The sequence below is a fragment of the Leptonychotes weddellii genome, chromosome 6, assembly GCF_054177405.1.
Source record: "Leptonychotes weddellii isolate Sample4059 chromosome 6, ASM5417740v2, whole genome shotgun sequence".
Lineage (NCBI taxonomy): Eukaryota > Metazoa > Chordata > Mammalia > Carnivora > Phocidae > Leptonychotes > Leptonychotes weddellii.
Genome location: NC_138374.1, coordinates 113,903,455 through 113,929,795, shown reverse-complemented (window position 1 = coordinate 113,929,795; position 26,341 = coordinate 113,903,455). Strand labels below are relative to the sequence as shown.

At 52.5% G+C, this 26,341-nt stretch overlaps 1 protein-coding gene across 1 annotated transcript in view; it reads left to right on the top strand.

Moving 5' to 3' along the window:
* Positions 1-4,364: 4,364 nt before the first annotated feature.
* The window catches only part of SYT2 (synaptotagmin 2), a 105,817-nt gene continuing 83,840 nt past the window's right edge, over positions 4,365-26,341 (top strand). Inside the window, exon 1 of the mRNA XM_006739641.3 lies at positions 4,365-4,565. The gene's annotated coding sequence lies outside the window, so the exon portion shown is untranslated. The remainder of the gene's footprint in view (positions 4,566-26,341) is intronic.

The following is a 26,341-nucleotide window of genomic DNA, read 5'->3' as shown; positions in this document are numbered from 1 at the left end:
GAGGGGCATGAAAGATCAGACGCTTAATGACTGAGCCACCCAGGCGCCCCTAGATATTGCACAGAAATGTTTTTAATACAGAAGACATTAAGTCATTTGATGGGGCAGAAAAAAAAAAAAGAAACATGAATAAAGTTAAATATCATACAATCCAGGGCAGTGATGACCCCAGCATGATTCTCAGAAAAAATGATTTTCTCCAACAAATACTCTACCTGTAAGAGCATTCTGGAAGTGTGGGTGAAACCAAAAGACTTCAGTGTTTCTATTTATCCCAGGTTGGTGTGTGGAATTGAAGGGGAAAATTGCCCGGAGGCAGAACTCAGCCACATTTTGAGAGGGGGTACAGGAGGTGACTCTCCAGAAATCTGTGTGTGTGTGTGTGTGTGTGTGTGTAGTAATATTCAGTCTGGGGTTCTGTGATTTTTATTTTTTTGAAAGATTTTATTTATTTATTTGAGAGAGAGGGAGTGCACAAGCTGGAGAGAGCGGCAGAGGGAGAAGCAGACATGGAGTTTCAATCCCAGGACTCTAGGATCATGACCTGAGCCAAAGGCAGATACTTCACCGACTGAGCCACCCAGGCGCCCCTGGAGTTCTGTGATTTTTAAAATGTAATAATAATCATTTCTTATTTCGAAAGAAAAAATTATACAATCCACCTAATATCTTAGGTTTAAATTAAAAATAAAAAACCCTGGTCTCCATTCTGACTGGTGTCTCCAAAAGGCCAGTGAAGGCCAACTCCTCCAGGAAGCTGATTAAGCGGACTGTAATTACTTACTCCCCATGCAATGAACAAAACAATAAATAAAACGGAGTCAAATAAAACTCTTAAATACAACAGAATGAGGAGGAGGGTGGAGAAGGACTTCCTATCTATAATTTTACACTCTAGAGGGGAGTCATTTTAATGTTTCCGGGACCATATCTGGCATATAAAAGAAATTCACAAAGTCACAAATAATAATCTCAGAATTTTATCAGATTCCAAGAGCTAATGAATATCATGGGGACTTCATCTTTTCACATTCTTCTATCCCCTAATTTGTCTGAAAATGATTTTCCTTCTCAGATTCAAAGGGAGTAATAATTTTAGGGGTGCCTGGCTGGCTCAGAAGAGCGTGAGACTCAATCTTGGGGTCGTGAGTTTGAGCCCCACATTGGGTATAGAGATTAAATAAATAAAACTTTAAAAAAACGGGCACCTGGGTGGCTCAGTCGTTAAGCGTCTGCCTTTGGCTCAGGTCATGATCCCAGAGTCCTGGGATCGAGCCCGCATTGGGCTCCCTGGAGCCTGCTTCTCCCTCTCCCACTCCCCGTGCTTGTGTTCCCTCTCTCGCTGTGTCTCTCGCTGTCAAATAAAATCTTTAAAAAAAACAAATTTCTATGCAATATCTAAAAGTTAAGTGGATTTTAGTATGAAATATGTTAACCTAAGTAAAATTTAAAATACATTTGAGGTTGGTATGTCCACAAACTCAGATCAGAAGATGAAAACCAAGATCTTTTGTGACAGGAATTGCATATAAGGAAGTTTTTACAACTGTTTGCTCAGTGCCCATCAGTGAAGGAGATGTGCTTCAGTGGAGAGTTTAATCCTTGTTTGCTTAGTTGTCAGGAACAATAGAAACTGCTCCAGAAGAGAAATACGGGTGTGTGTAGGGGAGGGAGGATAGGAACTGCAGCTTGGGGGCGGGGGGTGTTAGTGTTCTCATGTGTGTGAACAGAAAGCAGGAAACCGGAGCTGCCCGTGGCTTGCAGTAAGGTCGGCTCGCCTGTCTCCGGCTCTTTTCTATTTGCTCTGATGACAAGCAGAGCTTTGAAAAGCTTTGTGAAGACAAAGACTTCACCAGAACCGAGGGGAAAACAATCCAAGTGCTAGAAGTGCAAGTGCTAGGAGACCTGAGGGAGAGGGGGGCCCAGCTGAAGATAAGCCACCCACTGGGGAAGGCGCCGGGAACCTGGGTCCCCATCCCGGGAGAGAGGTGCCATGGGGGAAGATGCTGCACTTCTGCTCTGTCCTCTCTGCTACCTGTGGAAAACCAGAAAAATGAAGCCCCCAGGCAGCACTGTTCAGTGGAAGGTGGTGGAACCCTGTAGCCAGACTCTTTCTCCCTGGAGAACTCTTGGGATTAGTCGGGCAGCCCTTCCCCACCTCCATGGGCACGATGTGATATGCTATGGGGGCAGAGGGACCTGCTACCTGGATGGCCCCTACAGGAGAGTACGCAAGTCAGGGATGGTGGTCTAAGACTGCTAAGGGCTCATCTTTTCACAAGGACTAACAGTTGAAAAGCAAAGTACGGGATAATTGGCTGGGTGTGGAGGGGGTGGATGTCTTTTCCATTCTTTCCTTTTCCCGCTGAAGCCTGGGGGATATAAGCGGGAGGGAGGCTGAGCTCCTGATTAGGTTTATAACCCAGATACTACTGGTCCTGATGAATTAAAAGAATATTAAGGCCATAGCCAGGGACACCACATTTTTCATTTAACCAGATTGATTGCAGCATTGACTCTCTAAATAGTCTGGAAAGGCAGGCTGCTTTCTTCTACCCTCCACCCCAGGCTCCCAGGTGGACTTAGGAGAACTTGGGGGCAGCGGATTGATCACAAGGTGAGACAGGTGGTGGCCCTTGAGTGGGACCAGTTAGCTTGGTTGGGGTCTGTGTGAGGAGGCTGCAGCTCTCTCTGGCCTCCTCCTGCATGAATGTCCTGCAGATTCATTGTCAGTATGGCGTGTATGCATGAAGGAGCAAATGGAGCCCTTCTGGTGAAGCAACAAGTCCTGGGATGCACGAGGCTAAGGGTGGGACTGAGTGTCCTCTTTGAAAGTGTAGGGCAGCTGGATGACTGTTATTGGTCTGGTTTAGTCCCTCATAGATTTAGACTCAACTCCCCCCGCTTCCTCCTCTGCCCCTTGCTGCAGATGCTCTGCAGGTGAGTGGGGGACGACCTCTGAGCCTCGGGGACGGTGGGCACAGCTTCAGTCTCATTTAGGACTCCCTAAAGATCTTCATTACCTTTCTTGTGAGAACCACTGAGTAGCAGCACTGCCCCCTTGCTTTGAGGCAAAGTGGCTGGGGATGGTCTCTGTGTTCTACCTGGCATTATTGGCAAAGTGATCTGAAAAAGCACCCTCCCTGCCCCCAAGCCTGAAATCCCATTTCCTCTTTGCAGTCCTTCACCTACTCTTTCACTTGGTACCTAAGGATTGAGTACTGAGGACTGACTGTCAGGCCAGATCCTGATGGGAGCCTCTCCCAGCATCCATGGGAGAGGAGAGGCAGGGTGCTAATGTCGTTTTATAAAAGTTGACTCCACAAGAGTTAAAGTGGAGGGGCACCTGGATGGCTCAGTGGTTAAGCATCTGCCTTTGGCTCAGGTCATGATCCCAGGGTACTGGGATCAAGCCCTGCATCGGGCTCCCTGCTCCGCGGGGAGCCTGCTTCTCCCTCTACCTCTACTGCTCCCCCTGCTTGTGTGCGCTCTCTATCTCTGTCAAATAAAAAATCTTAAAAAAAAAAAAGTTAAAGTGGATATTCAAATTGCTGTAAGCAATTCCTGCGGCCGTGCCCCCCTCCTCCCGCTGCCCCTCACCCCTTCCTGGGTAGGTGAGGAAGGGCTCCACCTTGTACTTGCAACTCTTCTCCCCAGGCTCCTCAATGCCACCACCTACTGTGTGTCTGTGGCTTCTTGGCCAAAGTACCATTCAGGGGCTGTTTCCTCATTGCAAACAGCTCATGATACCCACCTTAAAGGGATGTCTTAAGCATTAAGAAACCAGCATGTGTGGAAAACCGTGTCATTTAATAAATGGGAGTTTCCTCTTTTCCCCTCCACCTCCTTCCAGATCCTCCCCCTCCTCCCACCTTCCTTGCCACCTCCCCGTGCTTTCTCTCCCCCACCCACCCTATTCTCCACCTGTAACTTCTCCCAAGCATCCCCCCTCTTCGTCATCAACCCTTTAGGCTCAGAAGCCCCAACCCCCCAGTTGGCCTTACTTGGAGGACCGGGTGGGGAGAGGGGCTCAGAGATCCCAAATGGCTACGGGGGCTTCTGAGGCCAATAATGGAGCCTTGAGCTGCAGTGGGTTCCGGGGGTTGGGAGTGGGAGCTGGCTCAAGAGTGACAGCCCATCTCGGGTGGGGACGAGGACGACCGGCTCCGGGTCCGACTCTCCCCGACCCGGAGCAGCAGCCGTGACCTTGAGCTGGAGGCGGGGGCGCGGAGGGGACCGGGCCCCGCGGGGCAAGTGCGCCCCGCCCCGCCCCGGCCTCTCCCGCCTCGCCGGCCCCGCCCCCCGCGGCCGCGTCTCCTCCCCTCACTGCAGCGCTCGCCGCGCTCGCCCAGCCGTCAGCCGCCGCCGCCGCTTCGGCGCAGACTGCTAAGCTCAGCAAGTCTTGCGGCAAAGGCACTTCGGACCGAGTTGGGGCCGGGGCGGAGCGGGGACTCCGGGCCCCGGGGGAACGGACGCCCCTCTGCACCGTGGCCAGCGCCCCGCCCTTACAGCCCGCCGCCCCCTTACTTCGGGGACCCGGGATCCCTCCTGCCTGGCCGCTCCGTGTAAGTCCGTCCCCCCTCCCCCGTCTATGGGGGGGGCATCGACTCCCCCTCCAAAGTTTTTCTTCCCGGGGCGGGTTTTCCGTTGCTGGGCCGAGGGGGCTCCCTGGGGGGGGGGGCGGGTGGGTCGGGTCCGGGAAGTTCGGGGCCAAGGGGGCCGGGCGCCCGCACCGTCCTTCGGGGGGAGTTTGGACGCGTGCGGGTGGAAGGTTCGTTTTGGGAAGCTGGACTCGAACGGCGAGGAGCCCGCGGCTCTGCGGGCTTGGGGCGGGAGGAGGAAGCAGCTTTCCTCCCTGGGCTGGGGGGGCGCGCGGCGGATGAGGTGCAGAGCGGAGCGGCGGGCCGACGTCCCCGGAGCCCTCGGGCTCTGCGTCCCCGCCGCTCCCGCCCTCCCTTCTGGACGCCCCCCACCCCGCGTCTCGCCCACCCCAAGCCCGCCGGGGCCGTCTCCAACCCAGCTTCTTTCGCCCCCGCGTCACGCTTCAGGGACCCCCGGCCCCGCCGTCGTGGGAGGGGGAGGGAGGGTCTGCGGGCTCTAGGAGGCAGGGACCCTGGATTAGGGGAGAGGGCGGGGGGCGGGGAGGGGGGGACAGACTCCAGGGACTATCTGGAAGTGAGGGTCGAGAGGAACTGGGACAGGGACGCGAGAGGGGGATGGAAGCACCCCTAGTCTCTCTCCAAATCTCATGACTCAGCACGACCTAGGACGTCCCGTCCCTGCTTCAGCCCTCCTTCCCAGGGCGGGCTCCCAGACCCAGAAAGTACAGACAATCCCACCCCGCTTTTCCGGACTCCTTCATTTACCTTCCCCATTTTGGGTCCCCCCTTCACCTGTCTCTGTTCACCCCCCTTTCTCTCAGGACATGGGGGCTTTATTTTTTTAATTAAAAGGGTAGATGATTGATCCTTCTCCTATCCCTTTAACCCACTCCTTCCTCCTTTCTCCTTTCCACCCTTCCATTCCCACATTCCACAGGTGCCTTCCGGACACCCTGGTCCATGGTGTGTGTGGGGGCCTCCAAAGCCCCATCTCTCCCTCTGCAGCCTCCTCCCCCCATTCACTGTTGAGGTAGAGAAGTGAGTGTTCTGGCTGCTTTCTCCTGTGGCAGCAGAAAGGAGTGCAAGGACATAGGACGTGGCCCAGGAGAGGGGCACTGCAGTGGGGGAGAGAAGGCCAGAGGCCTGATGGGGTGGGTGGACCCGGATTGGAATGGAGTGGGCATAAGGATGAAGAAGTCCTTAGGCCTCTGTGTGCCCAGAAAGACAGGAAGGTGGGCCAAGGTCTGACCTGGAGAGAGCTGGGGGGTGCCCTTCCTCCTCTCCTCCTGCTGCCGTCCTGAGAGGGTCTCCCATGTGTAATCGATTAGCCTCAGCCTGAGCCATCCAGCTCTTGGTAACCTGGGCACTTCATCAGAGGGTGTGACCACGGGGAGCAGGGTAGCCTTCATCTTTCCAATCATCTCCCCCTGCTTAGGTCCACGTGCAGACTTTGGGCTGCTAGGAACATCTCTGTGTCCACCCCACCCCCCCAAGGGGCCAAAAGAAGAGCCATGCCCAGTGCCCCTAAGACAGGGCCGGAGGGGCAGGTGGGAGAGGCGGGCCGGCCCTGATGCAGTGGGACGTGCATGCCTGGCAGCCACTACCAGCTGCAGCCTGTGTCAGGGCCCCAGGGGTGAGTCAGCGTCAGGGGTCCACACCAGACAAATTGAGACCTGGGCCAGGGAGCCCAGCCCCACTCCTGCTTCTCTTCCGCATGCCCCTGGGAATGACTGGTGCCCCCTCAACCCTCAGTCCTGGGTTTCTCCCTGCTTGGTGCTCAGACAGATCCCTGGCTTCATCCTCTAGGACACCCCTGGGGGGACTTGCTTCTTCTGGGGACCTCTTGGGCTTGATCCTGGCCCATTCTCCATACCTTGCCCAAGGAGGAGCTGGGGAGCTTCTGGAAAGCTGAAAAAGGGGAAGGTAGATATAAGTGTTCTACTTCCAGAATCAGAGACCTGGCTCACTGTCCCTAGGAGGAGGAGACCAGAGGTCATTCTCCCTTTCACCTTCAGTCAGCTGCCACGCAGATGTGACAGGAATGTCCCTGGTACTGCAGGGACCCGCGGGCGGGTGGGCTTTTGAGATGACTGGAGAAGCCTCTTCCCTGCTCTCCCTGAGCCAGTATTCCCCAGCCCCAGGCGAGCCTGACCTCCAGCGACCCTTGTGCCTCCACCTGGACTCTGTCCTCTCTCAGCAGAGTCTCCTGTTTCTTCCCACCGACCCTGTGGAGTCTGTGTAGCCCTGTCAGGAGAGCAGAGAGAGGGGCAGTGGGTGCTCTGGGATCCAGGGTATGGGAAGCATGGTGAGGATGGAGGCGGAGGAAGTTGGGGTTCAAGGAGCTGGAAGAGTGGCTCATTATCCCCCTCCTTGGACAGAAGCATCCTCGGGGATAGTCAAAGACTGTGGAGATTAGACTTGCTGTTTCATTTGCCCTTGGGATTTGAGCTTTCCTGATCTGGCTTCTAGCTGAAGGTGGGTCTGCTTTTTTTGAGTGAGACACACAGGAGGTCCAGAGTGATGGAGATGATTTTTGAGAACCGGAGTGGCAAACCAGAGTGGACAATAGAGGGTGATTACTCAGTACGGGGTAGTGGTTAACAAAGGAAGCAGCAAACCAACAGGCTTGGGTTCATAATCCCAGGGCCACTAATTACAAAGTGTGTGACTTTATTCATTCATTCATGCAACACATATTTATTGGTGAGCACTTACTATGTCAGCACCTACTATGTGCATTGTTCTAGTCACTGTGGATACAGCAGTGAACAGACAAAACCCCAGCCCTTGTGGATTTTGCATTCCAGCAGGCCTAGACAAGTTGCTTAGTTACTCTGAGCTCAGTTTCTACATTCCTTCAGCTATTAGATTTTGAGAGTCTACTATGTGCTGAGGGTATGTTAGGCCATGGAGATTCAGTTGGGAATAAAACAGACCTGGTTCCTGCCCCCGTGGCATTTACCATCTAGTGAATAACACACAGGATTAAGCAGATTATTACATAAATAATTCATCACAACCGTGACACCTGTTAGGAAGACATACAGGATGCCTCAAGACCATGCAATGGCGTGACCTGACCAGGTCTGGAAGGTTTCATCTATAAATCTGAGGTAATAATACTTACCCCACAAGTAAATGATAACTTATGCATATGGCGCCCTGGACGGATACAATTCTAAATTTCCTCCATGAATAACCATCACGCATGCAACAAGTTGCTTCTTCATCCTCCTCTAGGTCAGAGAAACCCAGGTAGAGATGCCATGATCCAGTCCTGGGTTCTCAGGAGGACAGGGAGTCTGACGGGTAACACGGTTCCACCGGTGAAGTGGCAAGTCATGGACACGGTCTAGTGTCCCCAGCCAGATTGCCCGGGTTCCTCCTGGTTTGGCCCCTGCCTCTGACTTGGGCAAGTTAATCAAATGCTATTTCTCAGTCTGCCTATCCGTGGAGTGGAGGTAAAACCCGAATCTGTGAAATAGGCAGCTTTTGTCGAGGATGCAGTACGTTAATGCCTGGAAAGCGTTCGAGCAGCGCCTCGCACCTGGTGAAAGCCGGGCCTATGTGCTCCACTGTTGTTTCGTTGTTGCCTGCCTGCCCTCCTAGCCCTTTCCCTGCCCGCAGCCCAGACTCTTTCGGCACATTTTCCACCTCTGTTAATCTTAAAAACTCGAAGGAAGGAGCTGCTGTAACTTCCTCGGTGGCCATTCCAGAATTTCCTCCCTCTGACTCTCAGGCAGTTCTTTATGCCCGACGAGGCCGTATGTTGTCAAAGCTTAATTTCTGGGCAGGATTTGTCCCAGCAGTCCTTCATTTTCATCCCTGGAACTGATAGGTCAGGGTAGGAGCCAGAGTGATGGGTCCATTTGGATCTGGGCCTAGAGGGACGTGAACAGTCATTGTGAGTTTACAGCCCCCGTCCCCTCACCCCAACACACACACACACAGGTCCATGCTTCAGCAAGGGGTCTAAAATTAAACATCAGGAAGGATACCCCAAATACATGGTATGCAAGAGACGTCCTAAAAGCTTCCTCCCTGGATAATTTTCCAGACTAGGACAGACTTCCCCACCTGTCTGGTCAGGAGACCATAGGACTGAATGCTGGGATGGGGAGGTTGGATCCTTCGGGAAGGAGGCTGTGAGTTGCTTGGTCCGTTATCATAGCCACTGACACTCGGAGGGTTGGGTGCTACCAGGCAACTCCCAAACTGGGGGTCCGGGGCAAGAAAAGAAGAGGACAGCCCTGCTGTTGTAAATTCAGGAGAGCCCCCCTTTTGACCATTTGGTCTGGGGCCTCGACATTTCAGCTTTTGCTGTAGGCAACACTCACCGTCAGGCGGAAGAAAGGGCATAGCCAGCGTGGACCATGCCTGGCAAGGAGATGCAGAACCCAGTGTGAGCCACACTGCCGTCAGCGCAACCCGCCGGCCTGCTCCTCTCTCAGGCTGCCCCCTTCCTTTCCCCCTCTGTGATAGAGCTTTTTCGTCTCCCACCACAGGGGTCTCAGAGCAGACATCACAGTCCCACTTTACAACAAACAGGCAAAGGCTCAGAAAAGTTGTGTGACTGGTTTAAAATCTCACACCATGGAGACCAGAGCGAGGTCTCAAACCTAGATCAGAGCACTTTGGGGGGGGGGGGGTTCTTTCGAGGCTGCTGTAGCTGATTGGTGAGAACTTTTCCTCTCTAGGGAGCCTCCCCTCCCCCGTTCCTTCTCACCAGCTCCCTCTAGAGTGTGCAGCCTGCCAACATGGTCAGGGGTCCCCAGAGTCATTAATGCTTTGAGTATAAGCAGGGGACCAGTCATTGAAATCAGGTAGCAGGATTTTACAAAATTAGGCAGTGATCCCTTGGAGAAATGGAATCAGCTCTCCCTCTCTGGTGTTGGGCTTCTCTGGGACTCGCTGTAAGGATTTTGTCATCTTCAGGAGCACTTGCTCTGAAGTGAGGAGGGAGGAGCCCTGGTGGAAGGAGCAGAGCAGATGATGGGGCACCCGGGGAATCTGCCCCCAGCCTCATGCAGCCTTATCTGAATGGGGTGCTGGCATCATCAGCAAATTCCCAATTCGGTCAAGTCATCCTCGGAAGCCCAGCAGGACATAGGCATGGTACATATGCTCGTGTCTAGTTGGTATCTGACTGCTTCTCTTCTTCAGAGAGTCCAGGCTTGAGAAGTCAAGATCCCCATGGACTTACAGCTGGCACTCAACCCTCGCATGCAGGGGCAGCTAGAGTCCAAGCAGCGGCTGGGCCGGAGCACACCCGTTCCTGCTTTCCTGCTTTCCTCCTTTTCCTTCCACTTCCAAATCAGATGGACCAAGGACCTATTCTGTATAAGGCACTAGGGATTAAAAGGGAGCAGGGAATAACCACCTATTGTTCATCAGGCTGGGATTTCCTCAAAGGTAGAGCATGGGGCTCTTCCTTCTCTGCTGGGTTCCCCGCCCCCAACACCCAGAATAGAGCTCTGTAGCCAGGAGCATTTGTGATGGCTGGGTGCAAGGAGACTGGGCTCCCAGAGCTTCCCAACCCCAGGATAGCTGCCTGCCAGGACCAGATTTCCCTCAGTCCTTGGAGCCTTGTTCCCTTCCTCCCTCCGAAGAGAGACTGAGAAACCCAAGGGCCTCATCACTGGGCAGTCTGGGACTAGGGCGGGGCGGTGGCTGAGCAGGGAGTCAGGGAGGCTCCTCTGAGGCATTTGTGAGACCCAGGTGCCTCTGGGTGGGACAGGGAGTCCTCAGGCTGTGGAGACCCCTGGCAGGGCTTCCCATAATTGGGTTGATGCCATAGCTCTGGAATTTAGCAATTAGAGAATATTGCAGTTGGAGGTGGCATTCACCCATTATTATTGCATACATCTTAATATTGAGTGTAAGTGGTTGTAACGAGGAGCTTGGCACTAGGGAAATGAGAAAACTGAAATGAATGGAGGAATGGGATGAGGGGGCCTCTTAGACGGAGCATGGGGGTGGGACGGGGAGGACATCGCAAGTAGACTGAGGACATAACCTGGAGGGGAGACCAGGTTGGGTTGAGGCCCAGCAGCCCCCTGCAGACAGCAAGAGGTGACTGTGGCCAAGTCAAGGAGGCTCACCTGGGCCTTGGACATTCTCCTTTAGCTTCCTGTTCCCCCAAGTGATTGGGGAAGCAGCTTTTATGCTCTTTATAGAAAGGAATTCCTTTCTGATGTCTAACCTTACCTTTTTCTGCTCCACCTCAACGTCACATCCCCTGCCTCCTTTCTGGAGAGGAGGAGAGCCTGACAGGTGGCTTGAGGGGACCCTGGGCATGGGCCCTGGGTGGTGGTCTCTGGGGACCCTCCTTGTCTCTCATCTCCTGCGTTTATTTGGAGAAAAGCATATTTAGCTAACACACAGCCCTTTATCTCTATCCTCCTTGGGGCTGCTTGGCTCCCCATTTTCGTTGTTAGCCACGGATACCATATGGTGCCAACTGCCATGGACCAAAGTCATGGGCCCAGTGTTGCGGGTCTGCGATTAGATGCCAGAACCTTTGGGTTCCTGTGTGTCCACCGTGTCTGAGGGATGTAGAGAGGATGAACAAGAAGCTAGCATTTCAGTGCTCTGGGATCCTGGGTGCTTCCTGGGGAAGAAGCCCTGGGGGCTGAAACCCAGCCTCACCACTAGGGGCCAAGGTAAGTTAGAGTTAGGCCCCAGGAAGCACAGGGTGGCTGCCGGTGGGGTGGGAGTCAGCAGGACACTTGGAGTTAATTGAGACAAGAGGGCTCCCTCTCCCAGTTTGACTGTCCCATGTGGAGGAAAAGGCATCACTTTAATAAGGCTGCCCTGGTTCCAGATCAATCCTGGCATTGCAGGAAGCGAAGGGGGAAGCACCACGGAGAAACTGGATTAGCTCTTTGATGCTGGCTGCTGCGCTTGCTGCCAGAGGAGGCAGGGGGGACGTGAGGGCTGAGCCTGCAACTGGCAGCTCAGCCCCCAGAGTTTGAGGCTTCCCAGGGAGACCCTGGTCCCCAGCCTTGGCAGGTCTCCTGCTGGTAGAAGAGCAGCAGAAGTGCCCAGGGGGAACAGACAGTAGCAAAAGCCAGGTCCTCTCCACTGCAGAGGCCGGGAGGTGTCCTCAGGCTTCCCCAGGGATATAGACGGTGAGCTCCAAAGGCACGGTGAGGAGAGGTGATGGGGAAGGCGGAGAGGTGATGCCTGACACCCCCTGGGTCCATGCCCCACAGTTGCATGTTCTGCAGGGCATAACAGAAACAGCACCCACCTCGTCCTGCCTGGGCAAGCGACTTAAACTGTCTGAGCTGCAGGGTTCTCATCTGAAAACGGAGATAGTAACACACAAGGGATACAGCCCATGGGAAGAGTACACGAGATGTCCTAGGACCGCACTTCTCAAAAGTGTGGTCTGTGGACCCCTGGGGTTCCCCAAGAATTGTTCAGGGGGAGCCATAAGGTCAAAGCTATTTTCCAAATAATCCTAAGGTTATTTGCCATTTTTAATATGTTGTCAGTGATGGTCCCGAGGCCATGGGTTGAACTGCTGGTACTTTAGTGTGGATCAAGGCAGGGCACCAAACTGTTCTAGGCACTGCATTCTTCCCCACCACATACCTGCTAAATAAATAAACAAATAAATAAATGCCAGTTTCCCTTATGAATTTCTTTGACGAAGGAGTAAAGATTACAAATTTTATTAAATCTTGACTCTTGAGTGCACATCTTTTTAATGTTCTTTGTGAAGAAATGAGAAGGACACATAAAGCCCTTCTTGTTTTAGAGCGTGTGGTATTTCACCCCCTTTGTGAGTCTCAGAAATGTGAAATAAATGTCCCCAAGGTCACACTGCTAGTGGGGGGCTGAATCAACATACAAACGCAGGTTGGTGTGCCCCCCCTCACCCAGCCACAACACTCCCCCAGGCCACACACTGTAGATGGGGGAAGTCAGGCTGGACTGTGGGGGGCGGGGAACAGTCAGGCTGGACTGTGGGTGGGGGACAGTCAGGCTGGACTGTGGGTGGGGGACAGTCAAGCTGGACTGTGGGGGGGCAGGGTGGTCAGACTGGACTGTTAGGGGTGACAGTCAGGCTAGACTGGGGGGCAGTCAGGCTGGACTGTGGGTGGGGGACAGTCAGGCTGGACTTTGGGGGGGAACAGTCAGGCTGGACTGTTGGGGGTGACAGGCTAGACTGTGGGGGGGGCAGTCAGGCTGGACTGTAGGTGGGGGACAGGCTGGACTGTGGATAGATGCCCACACAGGCTGGTATTCACAGGGCTCTCTCCAGAACTGGTCATACTGGTGGAGTCTGGACACTGGTTCTGTCCACACAGCTCTGGGGGTGCAGAGGAAACCCGGATCTCAGCCCCCTTTAGAAGTAACATCTCACAGTGAGGACTGGCAGAGCTTCCTGTTGCCTGTCTTGTATAGGGGACCTAAAGCTCCATATTGGACAGGACCTCCAAGGGCCACCTGGTGAGAAGTAAAATAGTCCTTAATGGTAACCCCTGAGAGTGAGGAAGTTCTTTGTGTCTAGCCGTATTCCTCCTTCTGTACTGAGTCCCCATTTCCTCTTATAATACATCCTTCGCTGCCTCCTGCCAGGTGAGTCTGGGGGTCAGAAGCTGCGAGCTGGAGGCTGAGTTACGGGCTGTGTCTGCCGAGTTACAACTGCCTGTTGTAATTAAGAGTTAGCACCCCGATCGGAGAGGCTGGGAGGGCTCCTCCCTCAGCAAGGACAGGCAGTCTTCATGGCTCTTCCGTGGCTTTAGTAGCTTGGGCACTGAAGAATGTGGTTGGTTCATCCTGGGAGGACAAGTGGAGGGCAGGGCAGGGAGGCTCTGGAGGACGGTGGAGGAACCACCTTCAGACGAGGTCAGGCGTCTGCACACGCACATCTGGCCCCGCAGGGAACACGCGTCTCTCAGCTCTTCAGCGGCCACAGGGCTGGGTAATTGACTGTCCTGGCACATGGCTCCTTCCCCGGCTCAGCCATCCTGGGCTGCTCATCCTGGACCAGGAAAGGGAAAGACCGAGACATAGTAAAAGATGGAGGCCTTCCTGGATGAGAGGGGTCACCGGAGCAATTTGTCCTTTCCTGGGAGTGGGGAGAGAGCATTGAAACCCTGGAAGCTGTCCTGTGGGGTCAGTGAGCTAAAGCAGGAATTGGGTTCCTGATCCTCCACTCTCCCAGTCCCATGAATGTGTTTCTGTCTCTCTGGCTCCTCCTCTAGATCCAGAAGATCCACTGGAGACAGACCCTGGGCTTGGCAGCTAGTGGGCAGGGGAGAACTCAACAGTAAATTTGGAAGCACAGAGAGGCAGGATGGGGCAGCCTCCATAGGACAGGTTGGTACCCCCAGGACTCTCAGTTTGGGGCACAGAACTCTGGCCTTTAACAAGCCAGACAGATTCCCAAAACAGCCCCTCCCGGTGTCCATCCCATTGCCCTACTTTCAGAGAGCATTTCTTTCTTGTCGGGTTTGTGACATCCTGGAGCACTTGGCTCAGACTAGGGAAGATTCACAACTCCACATAAACACACAGATGCAAACCTACCACACATACACACAGCTCTTGGCAGGTTGCCTGGGGGCAGTGGGGCCTCCCTCTTACATTCCTTGGAAATTGAGAATGAAATTAGATCTGAGACCTTCAGGTTGGAGAGGACTTCTCCAGGTGACATGTGCTCTCCTTTCGCCTCCACCTGCCACTTCCCGGCTTGGCTTGGAACTGCTCTGGGCGGGGTCCTAGGCTGGAGTTTGGGGTCTGGCGCGGTCGGGTCAGGGGGCATGGCAGCTATGTGGTCTGCTTGCAGAGTTTGGACCTGTGGTTTCTCCCATAACTATTGCTGCCTTTCCAGACCCTGTGGCGTCTGCCATCTGTGATTAGGAGCTAATGCAGGTGAAGCCTTCTTGGCTGTGGCTGTTAGCTTAGACCTTCCTGGAGGCAGCATTGATCGGGGAAGGAGGGGCTGTGTTGCTCAGAAGCAGGAGGCTTCTTGGTGGGAAGGTGAATGAGACTGTGTCTGGGACCAGGGCTTGGGGCACCAGTCACTGCCCTAGTGACAGAGGAGATGTGGCGGGGGCGGGGGGCAGGGAGAAAGATAGGTAAGAAAGCACGTAGACTCATTAAATCCTTCCACCAACAACTTGAAGTGAAGGGCTCCCCTAAAGCAGGGGGCTGCTTCACGTGGACCCCATAGTGACAAGACTCCTTTCTGTGTCCCAGTTCTCCAGCGAAGGAAAAGTCGTGACATTACCTGTCTCCTCTCCTCAGTGTTGGGGTCAAGGCAAGAAGCTGGGACCCCTAGCGTTGCAGCCTCTCTCGTGCCACACTGGCCACGGCCACCCCTCCACAGGCCTCCACTCATTCATTTATTTATTCAGTCACTCATTCTTGCAACGAGCATTCATGAGCGAGGCTACGGTGGTGATAAAGGTGATATGACCTTTATAGTCCGAGGGAAGGAGGCCATTGAAGAAAAGAAACACACAATTGATTATTTGATGACAATTATGATAATCGAGGTGAAGTAAAAAGAGCTCAGTGCTCCTAGGGCTTGTAATGGGGGTACCTAGCAGGGTGGGGATAGTGGGCATATGGCCACCATGGCTCATGAACTCTGGAGAGCCATAGGCTCTCCTGGGTAACTCCAGGTCACTGCCAGGGAGCTGCGAGGCAGGCTCTGGGTTGCAAAGGGCAAGGGAGTGTCTGGCTCTGCTTCTGATTCCCCTGGTGGCCCTGAGCTTGTCATTTTCCCTCTTTGCATTTGTTCATTCCTCTGTAAAATGGGGATCTTTGGCTAGAAATCCCTGCAGTCCCTTCTCAGAGTCCCGGAAAAAGCATTAGAGGTGTTCAAAGGCCAAACTCTAGTTCTCTTGGGGACAGAAAGGATTTCAGGAACAAGGATGGGAAAGCTCCTTGGGCACTGACTCCAGAGAGCAGTGGGGAGAGAACAAGCCCAGAGCCAGGGGACCATGGTTCTTTGAGGTCAAAAAGGGAGGGGTGAGCACGGCAGGTGTGTCCCCAGAGTGGCTGGAATCAGCGATGGAGACATAACCGGACAGGCTGCTGTCATTGCACCAAGGGCAGGACTAGAGCCAGGGTTGGAAACTGAAGCAAGCAGGGTTTAGGTTAGACATTAGGCAGCACTTTCATGCTTGTTGCACTGAGACATGTGGCAGGCCTGCAAGGGGGTGAAGAGAGGGTGTCAGATAGGTATTCCAGAAAAGCAGAGAAAAAGCTTTTCTGAGGGAGTGTTTGTGTGGAGGTGGGGGCGGGGGTGGAGAGATGACCTTACGAGGTCTCTCCCTCAGACAAGTCCGTGGATATCTTGCGTTGCCAGCGCTGCTGGATGTGTGTAAGAGGAAGATGTCAGGTCCTCTTGGAAATGAGTTTTTGAGCATAAACTATCCCCAGTTCACATCTCTCGATGACACATGTAGCTAACTGCAATTGTCACACTCAATCAAATCGAGCCCAATTACACCTTTGCTCTCTTGTCCTGCTGTAATATAAATATGGCTTCTGAGAAGTGTATTAGTTGCTGGTAATGTGATTGCTTGAGCGGCTGGGTGTGGGGCTAAGGGAGACCCGGGTGTTTTATTCTGACCCAGAAACAAGGGCTGGAGATGGGCTCCTTGGGGGCATGGGATTGGGCGGCCCATGAGGCCTTCTCAGAGGACCCTGACGCAGTCCTATCTCTATGAATGGGGGATAGATCAGATGCCATCTCAAGGGTTCTTTGTGTCCTTGGACTTTTTTTGTTGTTATTACCCACAGTCACAGGTTCTCCGTGTGTATGTAGGTGGGGTGAGTATTGCAGTTGTGCGTATCTCTGCCTCTAGATTATGAAAGGTCCAATGAAACCCTGCCCCCCACTCCCACTGAAGAAGATGCTCTTCATCTTTAGTGATTCATAATGTCAGAAAGGCATCCTAGAGCATGAAGGATTTCAGGTAGACACAAAGAGGAATTTCTGAATGGTAAATGTGGTTAGACATTGTGACAGAAAACCAAACAGATGGTGTGATCTCCAAAGAGAAGAAAGTCTGCGACAGGGTAGATATTTAGAAAGGATAGATTGACCACCAAGATTCTCTGCATCCCAGGGTTCTTGAGTGTGGATGTAGATGTGCTGGAGAGAGTTGACTGTGTGCACAGTTGTTATAGTTGACTTGTATTCAATGAGTATGTCACAGTATGGGAGGAGAAGAGGAAGAGGTAGAGGAGGAGGAGGGGAGGTGGAGGAAGGGGAAGAGAGTAATGCTGGGTATAATAGGGCTTAGGAGAGTAAAATCCTCTTTATCAGTATTGGGATAATATTGCTGAGGTAAGGGATGGGGTGCGTGTGTGTGTGTGTGTGAACTCAGCATCAGGAGACTTCCCTTATGAGAGTCAAACCTGCAACAGGATATGTAGATGCCTGCTACCATGTGAGCTGCCCATTTAAATTCAGGATGCTGTGTGCCTCTCGCTAAAACAGCTCCTGTTTGTTTGTTTTAAGTAGGCTCTATGCCCAACACGGGGCTTGAACTCATGACCCCTGAGATGAAGAGTCAGATGCTCTACCAACTGAGCCAACCAGGCACCCATAAAACAGCTCCTTTGTATGGGGTCCATTCACACATGCTGAACATTTGCTTTGCTAACAAGCCACAATCATTCAGACTCAATAGTGAAGAGAGTAAAGAGCCAGAGCCTTGTGAAGAATATGGCTTCCAGATTTTTTCAGCATGGACTCCAGTTTAGAGCTCAGGCTAGACTCACCTTCTTTTTAACACAATCCTGACAGTGCATTTACTTTTTTGTAAATCCCCCACCTTCCCCTCACTTGATTCCAAGGAACCACAAAGGGTCACAGTCATGATTCTGGACTTCGGAGGTGTGACCTTGAAAGATCCTGATACCCAGTCTCCAGGCTCATGGCAGAACCTTTCAAAATCACCCCACATCTTCTGAAGACTGTCCTGTTATCTGCATATCCTCCAAGTTTCTCTTGGCCTTCCCTTCTGGTGACTTCTTTCTTAGAAAATTTCCCTTGGAAATTTTGAGACCAACCAGTCATGTTGTTTTCTCACTTTTAGCTTCTCTGAAAGGACCTGTATCTCAGTATCTTAGAACCAGGGGCCCATACCCAGTTCAAGGTGATGAAAAGAGGTAAGGAGTAGGGATGGTGTACTGTCCCCTTCCCCATGCTCTTGGACATCTGCCTGTTTATCTCCTTGGAATTAGTCTCGGCTTCCTTCACGTAAATGGTCTCCTGGATTATATTATCAACTTTCCCCTGGATCTCCCGTAGCACCCTTATGATGCTAGAGGCCCCAACACCAGCAGTGCTTAAAAATGCAGGTCTTGAAAAAATAAATAAATAAAAGTAAAAAAATTTAAAAAATGCAAACCTTGGCTGCTTGGGACTGGGAGGTTCAGCACCATGGACAGAGCACTGCACCTGTGCTCTCTGTCCAGACTGGATGGTCACAGGCTAAGCCCCGACTTTCCAATTTTGGAGAAAGAGGCAGGGGTGAGAGGAACATTGGCGTTGTGGAAAATTGTTATCACCCTTTATTGACTGTGAGACCTTGGCCAAGCTACCTTCTCTTCCTGGATCCCACTTTTTACTCTGTAAAATGAGAGGGTTGAGCTCCAAATATCCTACGAGCCTGAGTGTCTATATAATCATCTTTCCCAGGAGGTCTTTAAAAGTAGTTTTGACACGCCTGGTCTGGGTTAGGGGAAGGCCAGTTTAGCTAGTAGGTGATAGGAATACATGACCTAAAATCCTGGAATCTGGCTGTGGTCTCCCAAAATCCGTGACCTGCGTCTCCCTCCAGCTTGCTGAAATGTTTAGAGCAGGGACATCTTCCCTGTAATAGTCACTATTCCAGATACCCCACTGTCCACTCCACTCATAGGCAAAACCTAGCCTGGGTTGGTGAGAGGGGAGGGATTTTGTTGTAGGGTGCAGTCATGTGAAGTTTAACTGAAGATAGAGTACTGAAATGAAGCTGGAGCTGATTGGGCATCCCTGGAGGGGAGGGAGCTATGAAGGAATTAGAGTGGAGAATCCAGTCTTCATGTTGGCAGGTCAGCAGGGTGTTAGAACTGAGACCCTCCCTCACTTGTGGGAGAGCTGGGCTGCTGTGGGAGCAGCCTGCAACAGGAGGACGAAGAATTGCTGCATAGATTGGCATGGGGCCAGGTGTGGGGGTAGGGTAGGCAGAGACTGGAAGCTCTTCAGAGCTCTGAGGGCTGGGGGAGCCTGTGATGGTGGGAGAGAAGATAGAGTACCAGACCATGACTGTGTCCTTATGTGCCTGTAGGAGGACTATACCACCTTTTCAGCCTCTTGGTTCATCTGAATGGGGTCATTCTCTGCTTCCAGGCCCCCAGAAATCCTGTAGGGAGGACGAAGCTCTTCTTTTCTATCATCTGGTTCCTTCTTTTCTCATCTTCCCTGCATCTACATTTCTTCCTTGACCACCATATATTTTGCTAAACCGATAATCCAAACACTCTTTGTTTCCCTGTCCAGGGCACTTATCATGGGGGAGAATGTGTACCTGGCATCCTTTGGGTCATTAGAGAGGCAGCTCAGGCTCTACTTTCTGGGTGGGATCACTTGGAACCCTCCATAACTTACTGAACACAAAAGGGAAATTCCAGGCAATATTCAGGTTACCTTCTATCTCCCCTTTTTTGTGCTTCTCCCCTTAGAGATGTCAAGTGCCTCCCAGCTCTCCTGTGCTACCCAGTCCTCCGCACTTGGGTCTGCTCACCTCGTCTCCCTCTTCCCGACATTGAGAACAGTGCAGTATGTCTTATTCCGCAGCCCCAGGCACAGAGTCAAACTGCTCTTCTGCTGAACATGGCACTCCTCCCAACAAAAAGGCATCTGCATGTTGAATAGGCAGTGATGCCTACCCAAAAAAAGGCTGGGTAAATAATGATGGGATTCCAGGCATGGTAAAGGCTATTGGGGGACATATTTAAGGCAATGCTCTCCTCTGTCATTTATAACACTGCCTACCTCACCAGTGGGCAAAATCAGTTCTTGGGAGTGGAATGTGGGCAGGAAGAGGTGGAGCAAGTCTCTTGTTTGGCAGAGGAGACTGGTGTTTACATTTGTGGGTACAATATTCTTATTGGGGGAGGGAGAACTAGGGGCTTAAGCCGCTAGCACCAAGAGTCCGTTGCTCAGGTCCAGTCCTGAAAACCATTGCCCAAACAGGGAGGTGGTTTTGGGGTACAAGGCCAGCCTGGGGGAGCAAGCTGAGTCCCACAGTCTTACTGCAGTGAGCCCAAGGCTTTGGTCTTAAAGACAATAGATTCTATTTCTCATCTCCTCCTAGGCCTGGAGAGCACAAGATACATGGAGACTAATTTTGACCCACTGTGAGGAAGATAGTTCTAATAGAGCAAAAATTTGGTCTGTTTTGGGTGCAAACCAAGTGTTTCATTCAGGGCCTGGCACATGGAAGATACTCAGTAAATATTTACTGAATGAATGTTGAAGGATTAGAACTGTCCAAACACCCAGTGGCTTTTCTCAAGAGAGACAAGCACTTTGTCCTGAGGTACATTCACTGTTGTGTTGCTGGAGAGGCTCTTGCCACACTGATGGCTTGGTCTTAGGGCCCTTTCTCTTGAACTCTGAGAATCCATGACTCTGTGACTTCTTTTGAAAGAAAGGAGACCTTCAGAATGGGGCCAGAGCTGGCCTGACCATGGGAGTCTTTGTAAGGGACACATAACCCGGTACCTTTGGCCCAGCCACCTCTGCGACATCAACCTGCTGCCAAATACGCTTGTTGAACTTGATAAAGAGAGCGTGTCTCTTTCTCATTTCTTGGAAATCCTTATTGTGAGGCTCATGTGTGGCAGCCTCAGCTTGGCCTGTGACTTGCTTGGCCATCTGTTCGGTGGGGTGATATCCATCTGCCTGCCGTGCATACTTTTCAGAGATGGGTGCTCGGTAGGACCCTAGGCGGGCCAGGGGGATGGGAGGGATTGCTGGTTGCCTTCGAGGGGGAGTGGAGGTGGGGTGGGTGTGGGTCCCAGCTCCAGCTGCTCCCATGCTGCGTGCCTGGCGCTGGCCCTGATGAGGATGAATAATTGATGGTGACTAATGGATCATTGCTCCCGTATGAAATATTCAGCAGGGACTATGGCAAGTTCGTGTAATCAGGTGTTTCACACTGCCCTCCCGATAGGTGTGGGACTCCTGGGTTTCCCTGACTCTCAGAGTCATGGGGGCGGGGGCACTTCCCCAAAGAGAAGTGGGTTTTGTGCAGAGGGTCCCGTGGAGCGGCCTCCTCAGGGTGCACTTTGCAGGGAGAGGGGCGGGAGCCCATCGTCCTGTATTCTGGGCTTGCCTGCTTTGTGGGGTAGCTGTGCCAACCAACATTCAGAACAGTGAACTACAGAGAGGATGGTTGGGGTAAGCAAGGTGCAGCGTGCAGCCCCTGGGATATCTGGGGTACTGATGGCGCACAGAGGATGGGGAGCCCCCCCTCCCACAATGCTCCTTGCCCTTGGGGTACTTAAAACAACCCTGTAGAATGGCCTTGTGCAGATGAGGAAGAAGGCTCAGAGGGGTTAAGTGATTTCTCTAAGGTCAGACGGCTCTAGGGTTGTGGAGCTGGGCTCCTCCCACAGTGCCTCTCCTCAGAGCTGTGTCTACAGTGACAGTCTCTTGGCCCTTTTTCCCCACCCCAACTCTGCCTTGTCCCCTCCTCCCCTTCCCCGCTGACCCTGTGGGAGTGATGTCATTGGGATCCCGGGATAGAATTGCAGCCACAAGCAGCTGTGCAGAGAAGGCTGGCTGGTCCCCCGTTGGGGGTGGGATGATGGGAGTGTGTGTGTGTGTGTGTGTGTGTGTGTGTGATCAGCTCAGCAGGGAGGAGAGGAAGCCCCCTAAGTATATCAGAGCCAGGAATTCAGGGAGGACACTGCCAGATTCGCAGTGGGGGCTTGGCTCCGTGGTGGGATTGAAGAGAGTGCCTTACCTTGCTGCGTCCCAGCCCACTCTGTCAATATGTGGTTGACCTTCCTGATGCTGTTCCCGGGAGCATTTAACCTTCCATGGAGCTCCAGACCCCAACTAGAACCCATAAATCCTGACTGCCATTTGATCTTCCCTCTGTCCCCATGTCTCCCATCCCCACCAGAAGCTGGCTGAGGGGCTGCCTGAGGACAGATCTGTAGGATGAAAACCTAACTCAGCCCACCCTCCTGAGTTCTGAAATACCCTGAGGAGAGAGATAGGGCCAGTTGCCTCTGGCCATCCATTTCCACGTCTCGCAAGCTCTTTCCATCATCAAGAAATTCTTCCGGCTTCTAGTCCCATGCCCTCCTGCTGCAACCAAGTGTATCCTCTTGTTCTTTGGGTCTGCAGTTCTCTCCCTCCAAGGTCTCTTGTAACATCACAGGCGTGGGAGATGGATGAGTAATGCTTGCTTAACAGAGAGGAAAACGCAATTCAGGATTTGGGGTTTAGAGCCAAATCCCTCTCATTTCCAACTTGACACATTTCTCCGCTCGATACCTGGGCGCTGTCCAGGAGGCCAAATCAGAACATCTAGCAGGACTGTTCCCTGACTCATGTAGACCCTTGACTATGTCGTTCCGCTGGGGCAGGCCAGAGTGTTATAATGACATGGTCATCCTTGCTAAGGAGTGAGTAAAAACTTCAGTGGGCTTTCACCACATTCTCTCATTTCACCCTTCTGACGCTAGGGGTAGAGGAGAAGAGTGAGGTCACTATGGCAGATTGCATTAGCCCATTTTACAGACGGGGAAGCGGAGACTCAGAGTTAAATGGCATGCCAGAATTCATACTGCAGTGGGAGTGTGAAAGCGTGTTTGGTGTTCTGCTCAGAAATCTAGGCCCTGGGTATGGGGAGCGACCATGACCAGAAAGCCAGGCTCCTGCCCGTGAAAGTTGTCTCTGTTCTCTTGGCCTCTGCTGCAGGAGGGGCCCTGGCTGACTAGATAGGCTGCAGCATGGAGCAGGCCCATGCTGCCATCTAGGGCACTGTCCCTATTCCAGTATCATTTTTTTTTTTCAAAGTAGGCTCCACGCCCAGCATGGAGCCCAACACAGGGCTTGAACTCACAACCCTAAGATCAAGACCTAGGCTGAGATCAGGAGTCAGATACCTAACCCACTGAGCCACCCAGGCATCCTTCCCTATTCCATTAATATGCCCTCAGAACTGTGATGGCTGCAAAGAATATTCTTGCTTCTTTTAGCTCCAGTTCAGTGTTAGGTACAAAGGACTTGGCAAATAGGAAGGCACAGGGGAGGAAAAGGATAGCTTTCATGCCTCAGGTTCCCAGAGGGAAATATTAATGGTATGGAAGAGGATCTCTTCTTTAAAAAAAGAAACAAACAAGGCTGTTTCGCACAGACCAGCACCCCTCCTTGTCTGAGCCACACGTGCCTTTGGAGTCACCGTCCCAGGGATCTCCCCAGTGCCTGGCCAAGGGGGGATCCCTCTCACAGAGCTCCCTGCTCCATCCATCAGTCACTGAGTTCTCAAGCTCAGCTGAAAGGCTACAACACACCCAGCCCAGGGCTAGGCTTTGCAGGGCTGAAGTCTCCTCTCTGCCCTTGGGTGACATGAAAGAGATTCAGACTAAACTCCCATGGAGATGAGGGAGATGGCAGGAGACAGCAGCACAAACCTGTCACATGGATGAGGCAGTCAGCGTCGGGGGGTGGGGGTGGGGCGGGCAGCTACACAAGACAGGAGGGTAAGGAGACCGAGGATGGCATTGTTGCAGGCCGGAGGACCTCCTGGAGGAGGACACTTTTTCATCAGAAGCAGAACTCACTGGGGTCTTTGAGAGTTCTCACTCATGCATTTGGCAAATATTTTATTGAGTACTCACCCAGGGACAGGCACTGTGCTGAGTGCTGGGGATACAAAGATGCTTAATGATGACACATCTCCCACCCTCCATGGACTTCTGGTCCAAGCATGTCAACAAGTAATTTCAAGATAGAAAGGTATGTGCTAAGATAAACTTACAGGGTATAGCGGGGTGAGGGAGGAAGCTGTCAGTTCTTTTTTTTTTTTAGATGTATTCATTTATCAGAGAGAGCGCGCATGCTCCAGTGAGCTGGGGGGGGGAGGGGCAGAAGGAGAGGGAGAGAGAGTCTCAAGCAGACTCCCTGCTGAGCATGGAGCCAGAAGGGGACTGGATCCCAGGACCCTGAGGATCATGACTGGAGCCGAAACCAGGAGTCAGACGCTTAGCTGACTGTGCTACCCAGGTGCTTCTGTCAGTTCTGCTGAAGGGAATCAGGGAGGGCCTCATAAAGGAGAAGCCTGAGCTGGTGCTAGAAGAAACATCAGGATTTTCCAGATGAACAAAGGGAGGATGGTCATTTCCAGCAGAGGGAATCACCAGAATGGAGACTTGAAGGTGGGAAGTATCCTGGGGGGATTTGAAAGGCCAGGGAGGAGGGCAAAAATACCAGCTGAGGGGTAGTGAGAGATTAGGCTGGAGGGGGACAGGCAGGGGCCACCCCCAGGAAGACCATGAATGTTCAGTGGGAAGGATGGAGGTGAGACAGATGTGCACTCGGGGCTCTCACTTGGCAGGGCACAAAGAATGGCCTGGAGATCGTGGTAAGAGACAGGAAGCTAGGGTTGGGGGCTTGTTAGGGGCTGTGGCCCTACAAGGTGGTGGACGAAGGGACTGGTTGGAGCAGGAACTGTTCTCTGCCTCCCCCTCTCCCCCCCAGCAGAGTGTAGGAAATGGGTGTCAGGGTAACTTGTCCTTGGCTCCTTGGGGAACCTGGGAGTGGGAAGCCCCTGCCCCAGATTAGCCTTTGCTTTCTGTCTCATAGAGACAGAGGCATCAGGACTCCACCTCAAGAAGGAAAGAGAGACGTTGTGGCCTCACTGTTTTCCTTGAGACCCCATCTGTCTGTCTGTCTATCTAAAGTAGGGATGACAAGGAGAAGACAGGCTGAAGCAGGAAGGCTACAGGGAGCACCCGTGGACCACAGTGCTAATGGGACCAGGGTCTAGTCCCCCTGGGCTGATCCTCTCTCTAGTGGCTGTGCCTGGCCCTGCCCCAGCAGTCCCCTAGCAGCCGCTGCAGGAGGGCGAGACCTCTGTGCACCTGTGCACCCCATGCCCGGACCCTCGGGACTGTTTCCCGGTGATCTCATTCTCCCGCCTCACTTGCGGGGACTATGCCTTCTAGCAATGTGAGCCTGTTTCCCTAGCTAATGGAGCTGGGGAAATGTGCATTCATTTTTCCCCTGGGCTGTGACAGGCAATAGGAAATTTTCCCTGAAATATGCTTCAGTGTGGATTGAAATAAAACACTTGGTGTATTTTGCAACAGAGCATTAAAAAGAAATAATGTGGGGAGCTCATCCAGACATCAGCTTTCAAGGGTACATTTCCCCCAGAATTCCCTCTCTCCCCCACCTGAGCATCCCTGCATGTGGGTAGGGTGGGGTGAGGGGATGAAATATGTGGGAAAGGAGCTGTGGAGTGTCAAGGACCCCAAAGCACCAGAGATATTGGGAGAGCTGAAACCTTGTATTTCTAGAAGGATGGCGACTTTAGAAATACAGAAGAAAGAATAGGCATGTTTAAAGCTCCTGGATACCTGGGTCTGAATAATTAAATTCCATTGATTCTCTGCATTGCTAGTGGAATTCCTATTGGTGTGAGCAATGGTGCTGTTAGGATGGGGACCTGGCTCGGAGGGTGGGCACTGGTGCAGATCGGGTTTTTCTCAGCACACCCCACTTCTGTTTCTCATAACCTATAAACAGACTGTACCCAGCGAATGAATAATGCCAGCCAGGTGAATGGGAAATGGCTCTATTTTCGTTTATTTTATTCCTTAGGAGGTAAAAGTACTGTTTGTTCAGGCAGTTACTTCCTCAGCAGGCGGGTTTGCCAGGAGAGGGCTGAATTCCCAGAGCTGGATTCTGCCAAGGGCTCTGTCTCCCTCCCTGGCAAGGTGGGACACCCCCCAAGGACACTTCTCCCTTCCCAGCTTCTGCGGGCTTCTCTTCAAGCTGCTACCCTCATCCTATCCAGACTGGTGTCCTGGCATGGCTGGGCTCCTGGTCACTCTTCAACATCCACCCACTGCCCACTGCTTCATTAATGTTCCGGGAATATCTTTTGAGCATGTCACTGCCAACCCTGTGCCCACTCAAATGCTGTTTCCCAGAGGGAGGGTCTGGGTGTCAGTGCCAGGAGCGGGTGAGTGGGTTGGAGGTGGGTCAGCTGGGATGGAGAGTTTTGTCAGAACCTCATAGCTTGGGGACAGGGGGTCAGCTCTGCAACAGATCAAGAAACATCTTAAGTTCAGGAGGGGCCAGACGAAGGGTCCACTCCCAACTGAGACCCATTATATCAGGGGGCAGGGGGCAAGAAGGAGGGAGGACACTCAGGGACAAATTCCTGGGGACAAGATTCTGCATATGCTCTCTTTTTAAAAACTTTTGACTGAAATATAATATAAACACAGAAAAGCGCACAGATCTTAAGTGTATAGTTGGATGAAATTCACAAACGAAACACACCTGTGTAACCTGCGGCCAGACCAGGAGATAGAACATCGCCAGCACCCCAGAGGGAGGAGACGGCACCAGATGAATGAGAAATGCCTCATTTCTCCAGCCACGGCTTCTAGCACTATAGATTAGTCTTTGAACTGGAATAATGCATTTCAGAATGCACTCATCTGTGCTGTCTTCTTCCACTTCACGT